The 14,344-nt window shown below is 40.4% G+C and overlaps 1 protein-coding gene across 1 annotated transcript in view; it reads right to left on the bottom strand.

Annotated features, from left to right (window-relative positions):
- Positions 1-5,460, bottom strand: part of LOC122808612 (lysophosphatidic acid receptor 5-like) — a 286,417-nt gene extending 280,957 nt beyond the window's left edge. The window contains exon 1 of the mRNA XM_044079572.1: positions 5,207-5,460. The gene's annotated coding sequence lies outside the window, so the exon portion shown is untranslated. The remainder of the gene's footprint in view (positions 1-5,206) is intronic.
- Positions 5,461-14,344: the final 8,884 nt, after the last annotated feature.

The following is a 14,344-nucleotide window of genomic DNA, read 5'->3' as shown; positions in this document are numbered from 1 at the left end:
AACCTATCTAGATCTCGCCAAGGCTTTTGACACCATCCCCCACTCTGGAATTATAGATAAACTCACTAAACTGGGTATAAATCCCTATGTCACAAGATGGGTTGCCAACTGGCTCACTGACAGAACCCACACTGTGAAAGTAGCAGACTCCAAATCTGACTTCAGACCAGTGACAAGTGGAGTACCACAGGGTTCAGTCCTGGGTCCTCTCCTGTTTGGTATCGACTTTTCTGAAGTGCATGCTAACACAGAAGGACTTTGGCTAATGAAGTTCGCAGATGACTGCAAACTAGGAACCATAATTGAAACTCCTAACGATGTGGATATCCTGCAAAAGGGCCTCACTGAGACAGATGCCTGGTGTCAAAGCCATGGCCTCAAGCTCAATGCCAAAAAGTGCATTGACATCCCCTTTGGTAAAAACTCTGCACCCATCAGCTACCACATAGGTAGTAGTCTACTTAACACCAAAAGTGTGATAAGAGACCTTGGGACACAGGTGGACAGTAGTCTCTCCTTTGATAATCACATCACCACAGTAGTCAGGAAATCCTTCTACATGGCACACCTCATCACAAAAGGTTTCTCATCCAGGAAAAAAAGAGGTCATTGTTCCCCTCCACTCGTCACTCATTAGACCCATTATAGAGTACAATGCCCCTTTTGGTATGTACCTCACAAGACATCTACAACAACTGGAAAGGTCACAGAAATACCTCACAAAGAGGATTACCAGCCTCAAACAGATGCCCTATGCAGACTGTCTCAAAAAACAGCTTTACTCCATTACATATCGCCTACTCAGAGGCGATCTCTGCCTAACATATAAAGCTATGTCATACCCAGGGGTGTTAGACATGCTCCACTTAAAGAAATTCCAATCCCTCTGAACTACATGCTCTAGGGACCTAAACCTTGTCACCACAATAAACAGAACATGCTGGAGGGATAGATTCCTGTCCCAGAGACTTCCCATACTCTGGAACAAACTACCTATCAATATCAAGCAAAGCTCCTCATTAGCACTCTTCAAGAAAAATCTTGATGATTGGTTGGGAAATAGGAAATTCACCCCAGGGATCACCTTTGTGGCTCTGCTCAGCAGGGGCACAGGAAAATAATTTTCTTGAGTGGCAAAAGCCATGGTATCTTTTTGGTTAGGCTTATATCGCCCCTAGGGCCATTAGCCTAGTACCTACCTATGAACCTATGATCCAAAAGTATGAGCCAAATATTCTGGGAAAATCTGTACAGTTGAGAGCTATGGGCTCAACTCCTTGAATCGCAAGCGGTGGTATGGGTAGCAAATTCAGGCTCTTAATTCTTGTACCTAAGGTACAGGGGGTTTGAGCCTGAGTAACACTATCAGGTATACCTAACTGGAGTAACACTAACCACCAAGCATACCTAACTATGGCATTTTACACACACACACACACACACACACACACACACACACACACACACACACACACACACACACACACACACACACACACACACACACACACACACTCTGGGCAACAAAAAGTCTCCTTACCTGGAAGTATGTTGGGACAGCATATGTGAGAAGAAAACCATCTCTTTAAGAGCTGACATGTACCTCTGTTCTCCTTCAATGGACATTTAAATTCTGCACTTAAGTGGACTGTGTTTAAATCTGTGGCAGCGACATACACATGCGTCCTTTAATTGTTGAAGCCTTATGGCCAGGGTACCTGTGGGTAATTGCTTAGTGCTGGACCAGGCCATTCATTTTTTTCCAAGAGAAAGCAGATGGTCTTGCAGTTGTAAAAGTGTGGGGGGTGCTCACTCCCCCTTGCCCTATGGTTCTGGTGCCCTTGAGAGGAACAATGAGGTGCTGAACTTTGGATGAGATGTTTCATTGGTGTCCAAGCTGCTGGAAACTTATGTAGATGTGAAACAGACATGGCACCTTTCAAAAAAGGTAAAATAAAGAGGAGGTGCATTTTTCCTGGTCAAATTTCTCCTACTCGGTAAGAATATCACCTCACATCTCTCCTAAAAATAGGTCTTGCCTACTAGGACTAACCTAGTAAATATAAGTTACTTAACAAATTATATAGTCCAGAGGGGGATGATAGTACCAAAGAGTTACAAGGCAACTGAGCCGTGAGGTCATTTCTTCACTTGTTGAGGGAGTTTGTTCCAGAAAAGGTGTAGGTGCTGTATGACAAATCTATATGTCCTCCTTGTCTTATTTATTTGTTGCCATAGATTTAGATCTCTGGCCATGGTATTAGCTGGACTGTTTGATGTATTGAGGTATAAGAGTTCTTGGACTAATGGATCCCCTGCTGCCTTAAAGGCAACATACAGATCACCCCAAGGAGTCTATATAAAATTGAGTATAGGGATAAAGCCTCCAATCTTTCTTGGTAGTTCAGGTCTTTGAAGCGATTAATATTTTTAGTTACAAACCTCTGGGGCCTTTCCAGTTTCTTGATATGCTTAGTAAAGTACATTCCAAAAGGGGGATTGTACTCAATGATGGGTCTAATCAATGTGGAGCCATCAAATTCAATGTCCCCTTTTGGGATGGAACAATAGTGTAATGCTTAATGAACTACCTCAGTACTTGGTTCTCTAGTTTGGTTCTTGTAAAGTCTATACAGCTTCTTTATATTCAAGTGAATTTTTGGTTGGTTCTCAAGTTTCCTCCCACATCTCAAAGATGTGCTATATGTGAATTAGAAAGAAACTAAATTACCTATAAGTGTGTGTGCCATATGAGTGTGTGTGTGTGTGTGTGTGTGTGTGTGTGTGTGTGTGTGTGTGTGTGTGTGTGTGTGTGTGTGTGTGTGTGTGTGTGTGTGTGTGTGTGTGTGTGTGTGTGTGTGTGTGTGTGTGTGTGTCTGTGTGTGTGTGTGTGTCTGCATGTTTGTGTGAACATTCTCTGCATCTACTGAGTGCCACAATACGCTACAGTCCCCCCATGACCCTCTAGTGGATTAAGCAGGTCCACAAGCCTCTGGGTTCTAGCTTCACGTGAAAACTGTTTGAATCCTATTCTAAAACTGCAGGAGGCCTTCACTTCTGTGTTACATTATTAGGACCAGTTAAGAAAGAGGTGTTTTGCATCTATGACTGTCATTTGGTATTTATTGCTACAATAGTCAGCCTGTTCTGTTAAGAAACAGAAGCAACTAACAAGTCTGTTTTACAGTGACAATAGGGAACACTACAGCTATTCCATGCATTCACATTAGAGGCCAAACTCCAGAATAAATATCCCAAGTCTGAAGAATGGTGGGCATGATTGTGGCTTGTCCTGGATATAAACATATAAAATGCATACTTTTGAATTCCTAACTATAAGCCGGTGGTAGCCCTGGACATCTGGACATAGCACAGCGTGGTCGCTGTAGTAAGGCTGGAAGGTGAGGCTCATGTAAACAACCACATATTGTGATGTTTGACAAGTAGGGTTTATATTTCCTAGAGTTTTGGTATGTTTCACTGACTTGCTTCAAATAGCTTTGATGTAGGATCCTATGAAATATAGTATGTAAAAGACCAGTAGAAATACACAAACACAAACAAGTAAGAACAGGAAATACAAGAAAAAGCATGAAGAGCTAAACACTCCACTAGTTTTATTAACAAATTAAGTGCTTCATTCAAAATGTAAGGACTTCATCAGAATAATGACCATTGGACAAGAGGGCATAAATAGGGTTAAAAGCTTCCTATTCGATAATTAATTCAATCAATTTCAAGCCATAGTTACTACGTAAAAAATATATATGACAATAAAAAAATGCTGTACACCCAAGATTAAATTAAACAGCCTCCATCAGCAGTATTTTAAAACTTAAAGCACCATTTGCAGTTTAATGTTACATTTGTCTGTTTATTTTGTCTTAATGCCTTTAACAACTTGCAGTAAATTTCTTATATATGTTTTTAGATTTGTGCATTAAGGAATATATTTCATAAATATACATTTTCATTGTAATATATTTTTTTATGTAGTAACTATGGTTTGAACTTGATTGTGAATTAATTATCCAATCAGGAAGCTTTTAACCCTATTTATGTGTGTCTTGTCCAGTACTCATTATTCTGATGAAGTCCTTATATCATGTAAAAGACAGAATACATAAGCATTAATGTATGTTAACAGTGACAAAAGGAGAACACAGGGATTATGGCTATATGCTACCTTATATTGCCTGCAATAATTCCAGACCAAGCTTAACAGTAGCATGAATGTGTACAGAAGGAACAGAAAACATGGTTGGGAATGCTGTGCTGCTGGAAAATGCAGCATGAAAGGGAGACTGAAGGGGCTTAAGAATGCTGCAAAAAGCCTATCTGTACAATCCTGCTAGTGGAAGAAACATAAGATATTAACAATATGGAGGGAGACACTACATGGTCTGAGGATAATGCCTTCTAATACGGTCTGAGCATGCTGAAAATATAGTAGTACATTTCTATGTAAACCCCTTTATCTCAGCTTTAGGGTCTAAAAGTATTGCATTTGAAACTGCTAACAATCTCTCCAGAAGCCATAGGTTAAAGGTAGGGTTTAAGGAATCTTTAGCCTGTCTTCTGTTTGAATGAAAAATGGTTCTGAAGCTACATACTGCGGTTGTCAGGAGAAAAGTCTATGTTCAAGTACAAGAAATAAATGCAGTAACTAATGCAGCAGCTATCATGTCATTCATTTGCATTCACCACTTCTAGTCATGCATTCTGAACTTGTTCCTGTTTAACTTAAACTGGTCTACATCTGTTGAACTGAAACTGTTTGATTAGTTTGTGCAACTTATACAATACCATCACAATTCTGATACTGAGATTTCACTGTGTTTAGCTGAAACCTAAATAAGGAACTCAGAATTCCAGTGTCAGTAGCTATGGTCAGCTAACAAAATGAAGACTTTGGACACGTGATGTCAGGACACTGCCTGCTGTCCAGCTTCCTGAACCACTTCTGTATATTGATTCTGTTCATACAAATTAAATCAATTCTACTGCTTTTCAGAACAAGTGGTCGTTGTTTCTTTGCTCCTTGCATACTTATTGCATTTCACTCTTTAGTTGTGTTTACTCAGCTGCCGGTGGACACTACCCAGCCTATGTACTGAGCTACTTAGAGGTGAAAGCAAACAATATCTAACCATTTGTACCACTGACTCATTTCTCGTTTTCTTCTGGCTCGAGTTGTTGAGCTTACCTTCTGCAAAGAAGAATTTTATGACTTCATTTAACCTTAGACGATGCGCTGCATTAGAATTTGCCTTATCAGTAACTGTGCCAGTGTATTCCAAGTTACTGCAGGCGGTGTCTTGAACAAACAAGAGTTGAACAAAGAGGTAGTCAAGCTGTTTACACTACTAATATCCCCATTTAGTGAAACGAGCGAACTTCATATGTAGTATGACACCTTAAGTCCTGATGAAAACGGAGCAGAATAAATTGCAAATGCTGTTCACAAAGCAGACAATATTTTTGAAAAGAGTAACTGTTTACAGTATATAGATAAGTCACTAGAGCCCAAAAGGCTGACACAGTAGTATGTGCCATAAAAAGCCACAAATATGCTAACCAGCTTATTGTGCAAGTTCTCATATTTTCAAGTGGCTTTAAGTACTGCACACAAAAGCATTTAAACTTCTGTATCTCTTTGTTACATATTTAATAAAGTGTGATTCTTGCAGTAAAATGGAGGACATTTCCTAGCATACAATGTTGACAGATCTAGTTTCACACATTCTTCATGTTTTGTGGTTGTGTTTTAAACACTAACACCTATGCATTCTCCTCAGTAAGCTCCATTACTGTACTTAGTATGTGCCCAACAGTTATCAAAGAGAAATTCAGCAATTTTCACAAAATGTTGCTTCCTCCTTTTAGATGATATATATTTTTTTCAAAATATTATTCTGCTCCAACACTACAGTGCTTCTTGCCTAATCAGAAAGCTCAACTGTTTTTGAAAATGTTAAATTATGTCAAGTATATACTTCTTGTCCAGTCAACAAGTACAGTTATCGGCAGATAAAATAAATGGTTTTCCCAAACAAATGAAAATTAAGAAAATGTTTCTGTTTTCTGAGAATACTGTCCCATTAAACAAAGTGAGGTGAATGTGGCTGTGCTACTTGTGAAAACCATGCACTTGGACTGTTGTTTGGTCCCAAGGATATAGCAGAGCAATGGTCACTCCAAGGACTATAGTTATTACACCATGAAGAACAGCTCTGTTGTCTCTTACTGAACTTATACATAGGCTCCATATTTGTAGAAACACATTTTACATTTTAAACATTCTTATGAACAAGTACAAATATAAGAGGACGACTAATTTAACATACTGTCCTTAAATCTGCAGATGTAAATTAGATAGTCATGTGAATTACTGCCCATAAAACTGCTAATTATAAAACTATCCTCTGGCTTGTTATTCTGTGTACATGGTCTTATTTTCAGGTGGGTCACACAATTTCTTTCTTACCATAAGTTGTGGTTATTAAGATGAAGAAAAGAGGCATCTACAAAAGTGGACTTTGATGGCTATTTATCTTTATGGTGACATACTCATCAGAACGCACACTCAGAATATGATGAAAAACATAGCAGCCTTTTTTACTTTTTTGCTTGTTTGTAGATTTTTCTGTCAGGGACAGAGTTATTCTTGCGTGGGTGGAGGAAAACCAGAAACACACGTTCAAAAATTTGTTTATATTCATTACCATTTTCATTTCACCTTTTTTGCACACTTCAGCATTGCAGTCTGCTGAACTACGTGACGTATCTTCCTTACTTCCCTATATACCTAACTAAAACAAAGGTAAATGAATTCATATATTGTTATATCCAGAAAGGTGGTAAAAAATAAAGGGTGAAGAAGTTAGCAGTTTGAAAATAGAAACCAGAAAACTGGTCAGTGCACAACCAACTTAGGAATAAGCTTTCAACATTGTGATGCATGTTTCACAGAAAAAATAAAATTCTTGATTTTTCTGTTCCCATGAAGACAGTGTATAACTTAAAAGGTGAGTAACTGTTTGTTTTGCAGAAGGACAAGTTGTTTTGTTTTCACAAGCTGGTCAAGGACCTATGCAGTGCTGCTTAATTTCTCCTGCCACTATACCTATGGTTGAAGACTGCCTGCCTGCTTTCATAGGTGACTGGCTCATAAAGAGAGAGGAATCATAACTGGTAACAGCCACAATCAGCAAAGGTTTGGTCATAAGTGGTACCAATGGCATTAAATGAGGTCTCTCTGCTGGAGTACAGAAAATCAATAAAGTCATGACAAAAAATTACAGAGGTCAATAAAATTGGCATGAGTATGCAGGTACCATGGGATACATTTAGCAACATGGATGCTTTGCTGAAGAAGGAAAAACGGAGAACAGCACAGATTAAAAGTGAAGCAGTAGCTTGTACAGTGTCGTTTACCTGTTGTGGGATCCTATGTGAAAAAGAAAACATTCATGCTAGGAGTAGCAGGTACTGCTGAAGTCTAAGCAATACAAAACTCTGACCTAGAATTAATTTTAGCATGTGTTCAGTTTATCAGCAGTAAGGAACAAGTGTAAGAAGGGAATATTAACTGTGTGGTCCCAAATATAAGGGAAAGGCAGATCAAACAAGGAAGAAAGTTGCCACATAACTGGGTGGGAAAAGAATTAAAATTGTGTGAAGTAGTCTAGGACTGCAGGAAAATGCAGGTAATGTAGGTTATGACTTGATCACTCATCTTAATAAGTTTACTGTTTATTTGATAAATGGATTTCAAGAATTTATTTCCCAAGTATATCAGAAAGTGATGCTGTCAGCAACATGATCATAATATTTTGTAGTACATGGAGTTACTTGGGGACATCGAACTTAGTCAGACAGGATTTTTTTTTTTAACTTTAGGTGTCATATCTTTGAGTGCTTGATCATTACTTTAGTTTGTTATTGCAAGGTTCTTAACATGCAAATGTACATAGAGTTCCCATTCTAATATGCACTTTATGTGTGCCGTGGGGGGGGGGGGGCACCTTGGGAAAACCTGGATTCAGCAAGGGAGCCGAGATTCGAAAAAGTTTGGGAACCACTGTAATAGGCAATAAATAAATACAGAATACATTTTCAGACAATGATTTTTGCATTCTGATAGGCTGAAAAGAACAGTACTAGGATACAGTTAATATTCTGATTGGTTGTGTCAGTAAGCAAACAACAAGCTATCAGCCTATTTCCCTTTTGACTTATATGCATTAATTGTACAATAAAGGATCATTATTAGTCCAAGCAGCATGCCTGTTATAAATAGAGCATATTCCAAAAGAAAAAAATCCTGGGACTAAAGAGCCATTGAGCTGCCAAACTTTTTATTAGTATATGCTGGATAAGAACATTGTATACTGAGGACACACCAACATATGAGAAAAATCAGGTATGTTCTTGAAAACTAAAGAAATAGAAACATACCCAATTTTCATCATATTTCTCCAATGTTCCTTATAAAATATTATGTTGTTTTTCAAATAGTAAAAAAAATCCTTTCCCCATTGTTTCTCTTGCACTGATGTACTGTGCAGGTGTGGAAACTTAAGTTCAGTAAGTCAGCAAAGGAGACCAAAGCGCTGTTATACAAACATATTATTTAAGAAAGGTAAGCAATTTCTTTCTTAAATAATGTTATTGCATGATAGCAATAATCCACTAATGTGTTTGGGTATAACAGGATTTATCCATTGTTGGCTTTGTTTAATTATTCAGGCTTTGTCCTCATGATCAAACTAAACCAACCATGGGTAAATCCCGATATACCCACCCACGGTCATGGATTATTGGAATTCCCCCAGTAATGAACACAGCTTATTGTGTCTTCCTTGATTAAACCCTGTTTTTTACCCCTCAAGACACAATTTAACATCACCAATATGGTTTTCAGCAGTTTATTATTTTGTATATCTTTTGTATCATTCTGGATGTAACAACAGTCTTCATATGAGTTCTCCAGTAAAAATAATATTAAAACCCCACAATGTTAATGGACATTTCAGTGTTTTGCTTTCTTGTTTACTTTTCTTGACCTGACTATTGCATTACAAACATCACAAATACTATTGCTAAAAGATATGGCCGTGAGAGCATTCCCCTGGCTATTAGATGTATACATGGTTATTTCTCCACAACATTTATAATTAACTTCTGTCTCTGTGGACAATTTTTGTTTACTACTCACTTAATGTACTGTTTAGAGCATTTACATTTGCCCACTGCCCAGATCCCTCTACAGTTTGATAGTAAGTTATGTAGTTTAGACAGAACCAACACTTCTGCCTTTCTGACCCAGTAAAACCCAAGGATATCCTCACTGTTTCGTTCTAGAGATAACCATACTCCATCACAGGGAAAAACAATATTTGTTCTCTGTAATACTGTTTAATGTAAAGATGTCTCTTTGTCTGCATATCTATGTCTCTGTCTATCTGTGCATTTGTGTGTGTGCCTCTCTCTCTCTCACACACACACACACACACACACACACACACACACACACACACACACACACACACACACACACTCCCCCCCCCTCTCTCTCACCATTTAATAGGGGCATCTTTGATACACCTCTCCTTCACACAAGTCATATCCCCCTCTTCTCCATCTTATACTCACCTCACAGTCTAGAAGCTGTACAGAACCTAGGGTCATACGCCAGAATATCCACCTTTCAGACAGCAGAGTAGCATCCCTTTTTAAAATTTCTGATTCCAGATGAAAGTTTGTCCATTGTTTTGTTTCAGTGACATCCTCTCAAGGAGAAAAGTACCACACCTCAAAAAACCCATGGTATAATTGCCAACTGTGTCCCTGGACACTAAGTAAGTCACATCCGTAATATAACTGCCCACCACATCACAGGACACTGAAGATCTTATTGCCATGACACAAATGCCCTTGACAGTCCTGGGTATCAAATGCCATACTTCCATAATAAATTATCCCACTGCTGAAACCAGGCAGCCTGCCACCTTCTGTAAATGTTCTGACTACTGCTCCATCTCTTCTCTCTCTAATACAGTTGTCTTCACACCTGAATATTTAGTGCCTTGTCTGCATAATATTGGTTCTTTGTCAGCTAAACAACACACCATCATGATACACATACTCCTTCCAATAGCCATGTTTTTCATCCCCTGGATATAGTTACTTCTTCTCTGTGATCCTGCACTTCCACAGCACAATAATTCACTCCCGACCATCAGACCTCAGAACCTCCTGCTGATGACGGTCCTGACCATCAGACCTCAGAACCTCCTGCTGATGACGGTCCTGACCATCAGACCTCATAACCTCCTGCTGATGATACTCCTGACCATCAGACCTCAGAATCTCCTGCTGGTGATACTCCTGACTATCAGAACTCAGAACCTCCTGCTGATGATACTCCTGACCATCAGACCTCAGCACCTCCTGCTGATGATACTCCTGGCCATTAGACCTCAGAACCTCCTGCTGATGATACTCCTGACCATCAGACCTCAGAACCTCCTGCTGATGATACTCCTGACCATCAGACCTCAGAACCTCCTGCTGATGATACTCCTGACCATCAGACCTCAGAACCTCCTGCTAATGATACTGTGACACCCGTGCCCTGGCCCAGTAATCAAAAAGCCTCAATCCTCACCAATAACACCAGAGAGGGTGTCTCATATATGAGGAAAGGATAACCAATACACACAGTAAAGTGAAATTTCCCTCAAGAGCCACAGAGATCACAGTCAGTCCGGGGCTGGTCACTCCCTTGCTCTCCAAGTCCCCAATAAGACTCCCCACTGGCACAGCTATAGGGTCCAGATCTCAGCCAGCTGGGCAAGTTAAAATCTCCAGCACCCTCTTGTCCAACCAGTGCTTCATGTCCCTGCCCAAGTAGCTGACACACACAAACTTTGAGATAAGAGTTTATACAACCACACAGACACTTCTGGATAAGGCTGGTACAGGTTCTCCAGCTGTGCCCCTTTTACCCAGACTATATGGTAGAAATCATTGCCACCACCCAGCTAATATTTATCAGCTACTCAAAGGCCCTTAAAAGGGTGTCCAATTATTACTGTGCAATATTAATATTATATCCAATTAGTAGTATAACCAAACAGTCAAGGCTTATTAGAGTGACTTGGTACAAGATCCTTATATACATGCAATGTACTCTTACAGCTTAACTTATCTCTACACAAAACAGCCACAGTTAAAAGGTTTTAAAATATTTAATAATAAATAATAAAAACACAAGACAATACTTCTTACTATGCAGTGCTAGTCAAGAGTTCAGAGATCACAGAGAAATGCTTAAAATAATTCAGTATTACAGTTCTGACATCAAAGAAAAACAGTATAATCTTTCTATTTTCTAGCTATTTCTAAAAGAAAACACAAGTCTAAGATAACTTACATAAGAAAACAGGCAGAGTGCTGATGAGTTGGATGGTCAAGACAAAAATGCTTACTGCCTTCTGATTCTCTCTGTTTAAATTGCTATCTTCAGTCCTGATTCCCATTACATCATTTGTTACACTTTCCTGGGTTCCCAGGCTGACAGATACTACATTCCTGTTATCTTGCACCTGCAGGAAACTACAGCCATAAAAGACATTCCATATGTAAACTCTAGTAATTATTCCTTAAGTTAAAACAATAGGCAGGATGCTTCACTCTAGACTTCACTCCAAATTTTAACTTCAAAGGGACAGACATGAAATAATTTTAACTTCAAAGGACAGACAAGAAATGCTTGACTTAGCTTTCTATACAGGAGAGGGCAATGTTGCTACATTGTTTAAAGTTCAACATTTAACAGCATATTCTTTCATTTAAGAAAACAAGCTTGTATTTCAACATTTCACAGTATTTTCATTCAATTAAGAAAACAAGTATGTAATTCAACATTCATATTTACAAATGACAGAATTATGTATAAAATCCTATCTGGCTAGGCTGGCAGCCTTCATCTATCTTCACCAAATCTTCACATATCTCCCCCTTGGAGAACTCAAGCTAGTTTTTCAAGTGACCCTTGAGAAACGCTGCTTGAGAGGTTTAGGTCTGTCTGAGTGTACCTTACCCCATTCACTGTCTTGACAGCCCATCTGCATTGGCAATGCTACTCCCACAGTGGTGCTGCACTGACATATCATATTCTTGAAAACCTAGGCTTCATCTTAGCAACTTGGCATTTTGCTGGCTGGCTCTGTTTAACCACATTAGGGGGTTGTGATCTGTCATAACAGTGAATTTCCTTCCATACAGATAAGGCTGAGGTTTCTGCAATGCCCACACTATGGCTAGACTTTCCTTTTCTACAGCTGCATAGCATTCCTCCCTGGGTTGGAGCCTACTACTGAGATAAACCACTGAGTGCTCTTCCCCCTCTGAAGAAATCTGGCTAAGTACAGCCCCCACCCCATGGTTTGAAGCATCTACTTGCACAACAAATTATTTGCTGTAATCTGGACTGGCAAACACAGGGGGTCTTCCCAAAGCTTCTTTAAACTTCTGGAATGCCTGCTCACATGCTGGGGTTCACACTACCTTATCTGACCTGTTCTTCCTTGTCAGGTCTGTGAGGGGAGCAGCTATGGCACTATAACTGGGGATGAACTTTCTGTAGTACCCTACTGTCCCTAAAAATGCCCTCACCTGTTTATAGTAATAGGTGCAGGCCGTGCCTGAATGGCTTTCACTTTGGCAGGTTCTGGCCTTATCTTACCACTTCCCACTCTATGTCTTAGGTAGGAGACCTCCGCTATACCCACCTGACATTTGCTTGGCTTAATTTTCAACCCTACCCCCTGTAGTCTGTCCAGCACCTCCATGACATGCTGAAGGTGCTCTGGTTAGGAATGGCTGTAGATTTCAATATCAACTAGGTAAGCAAGGGCGAACCATCCTGCTCCTGCTAGGATATGATCTAGCAGCCTCTGGAAGGTTGCTTGTGCATTTTTCTTCCCAAAGGGCATTGTTGTGAACTCATACAAGCCAAAAGGAGTCATAAAGGCTGACTTCTCTCTAGCACTGGGAGTCAAGGGCAGTTGCCAGTAACCCTCGGTAAGATCAATGGTTGTAAGATACTTAGCCTCACCCAGCTGCTCTAGGGCCTCATCTGTCCTAGGCATGGGGTAAGCATCTGACTCTGTGTGACTATTTAATTTCATGTAGTCCACACATAACCTGGTGCTGCCATCCTTCTTTGGCACCAGCACCACTGGGGAGGCCTAGGGACTGTTGGACTCTTGAATCACCCCTAGTTCCAACATCTCCAGTATCTCCTTCCTCAGAGTCTGTTTGACTCTCTCAGGCACTCTATATGGGGTCTGCCTAATAGGTCTTTGGGATCCTGTATCCACCTGGTGCTGCACCAGGTGGGTGCATCCTGGTTTCCCAGTGAACATGTCCCCAAATTCCTGCAACACTGCTCAGATTTCTCGAACCTGGGTAGGAGATAGTTGCTCGGACATTGCTACCCCTTCCGCTGAGGTGTCAGCCCAAGCCTCACTGAGGAGATCAGTCCCCAGATCTCCCTCATACTCCTCCTGCAATCCACTGCAAATGCTCAGCACGAGGGACTTCCTATCATGGTAAGGTTTCATCATGTTAACATGGTACAATTTGTGCCCCTGCTGTCTGCCTAGCACTTCCACCATGTAGTTAACATCACTTACCTTTCTTACCACCTTGTAGGGACCCTCCCAAGCTGCTTGCAGTTTGTTGTGTCTGACAGGAATGAGAACCATTACCTGCTTCCCCACAGCATACTCTCTAGTTCGAGCATTCCTGTCATACCACTCCTTTTTCTGTTGTTGGGCTTCTGCCAGGTTCTCCTGGGCCAAGCCCATGAGTTCCCTGAGCCTTGTCCTGAGGTTTAGGATGTATGCCACAACAGACTCCTTGTGAGACTCACACTCACCTTCTCACTCATCTCGAATTAAATCTAAAGGTCCCCTGACCCTATGTCCATACAGCAACTCAAAAGGTGAAAAACCTGTGGATTCCTGGGGAGCTTCTCTGTAACCAAACAGCAGATGGGGCAAATATTTGTCCCACTCCCTCTAAAACTGATCTTCAAATGCCCATAGCATGGACTTGATTGTAAAGTTTAACCTCTCAACAAGACCATTAGTCTGGGGATGGTAGGGGGTGGACTTCCACAGACAAGCCAGCAGGTCTGACATGAAATTGCCACCTCTGTCAGTCAGTATTTCTTTTGAGAAAACTACCCTGCTGAAAATCTCTAACAAAGCATTTTCCGCCTTCTCTGCCTCAATAGAGGACAAAGCCACTGCCTCAGGGTATCATGTAG

This window comes from Protopterus annectens, chromosome 8.part0 (genome assembly GCF_019279795.1).
Source record: "Protopterus annectens isolate FY-2018-M chromosome 8.part0, PAN1.0, whole genome shotgun sequence".
Classification (NCBI taxonomy): Eukaryota; Metazoa; Chordata; order Ceratodontiformes; family Protopteridae; genus Protopterus; species Protopterus annectens.
The sequence above is the reverse complement of the archived record's forward strand: the minus strand, read 5'-3'. Positions and strand labels throughout refer to the sequence as shown.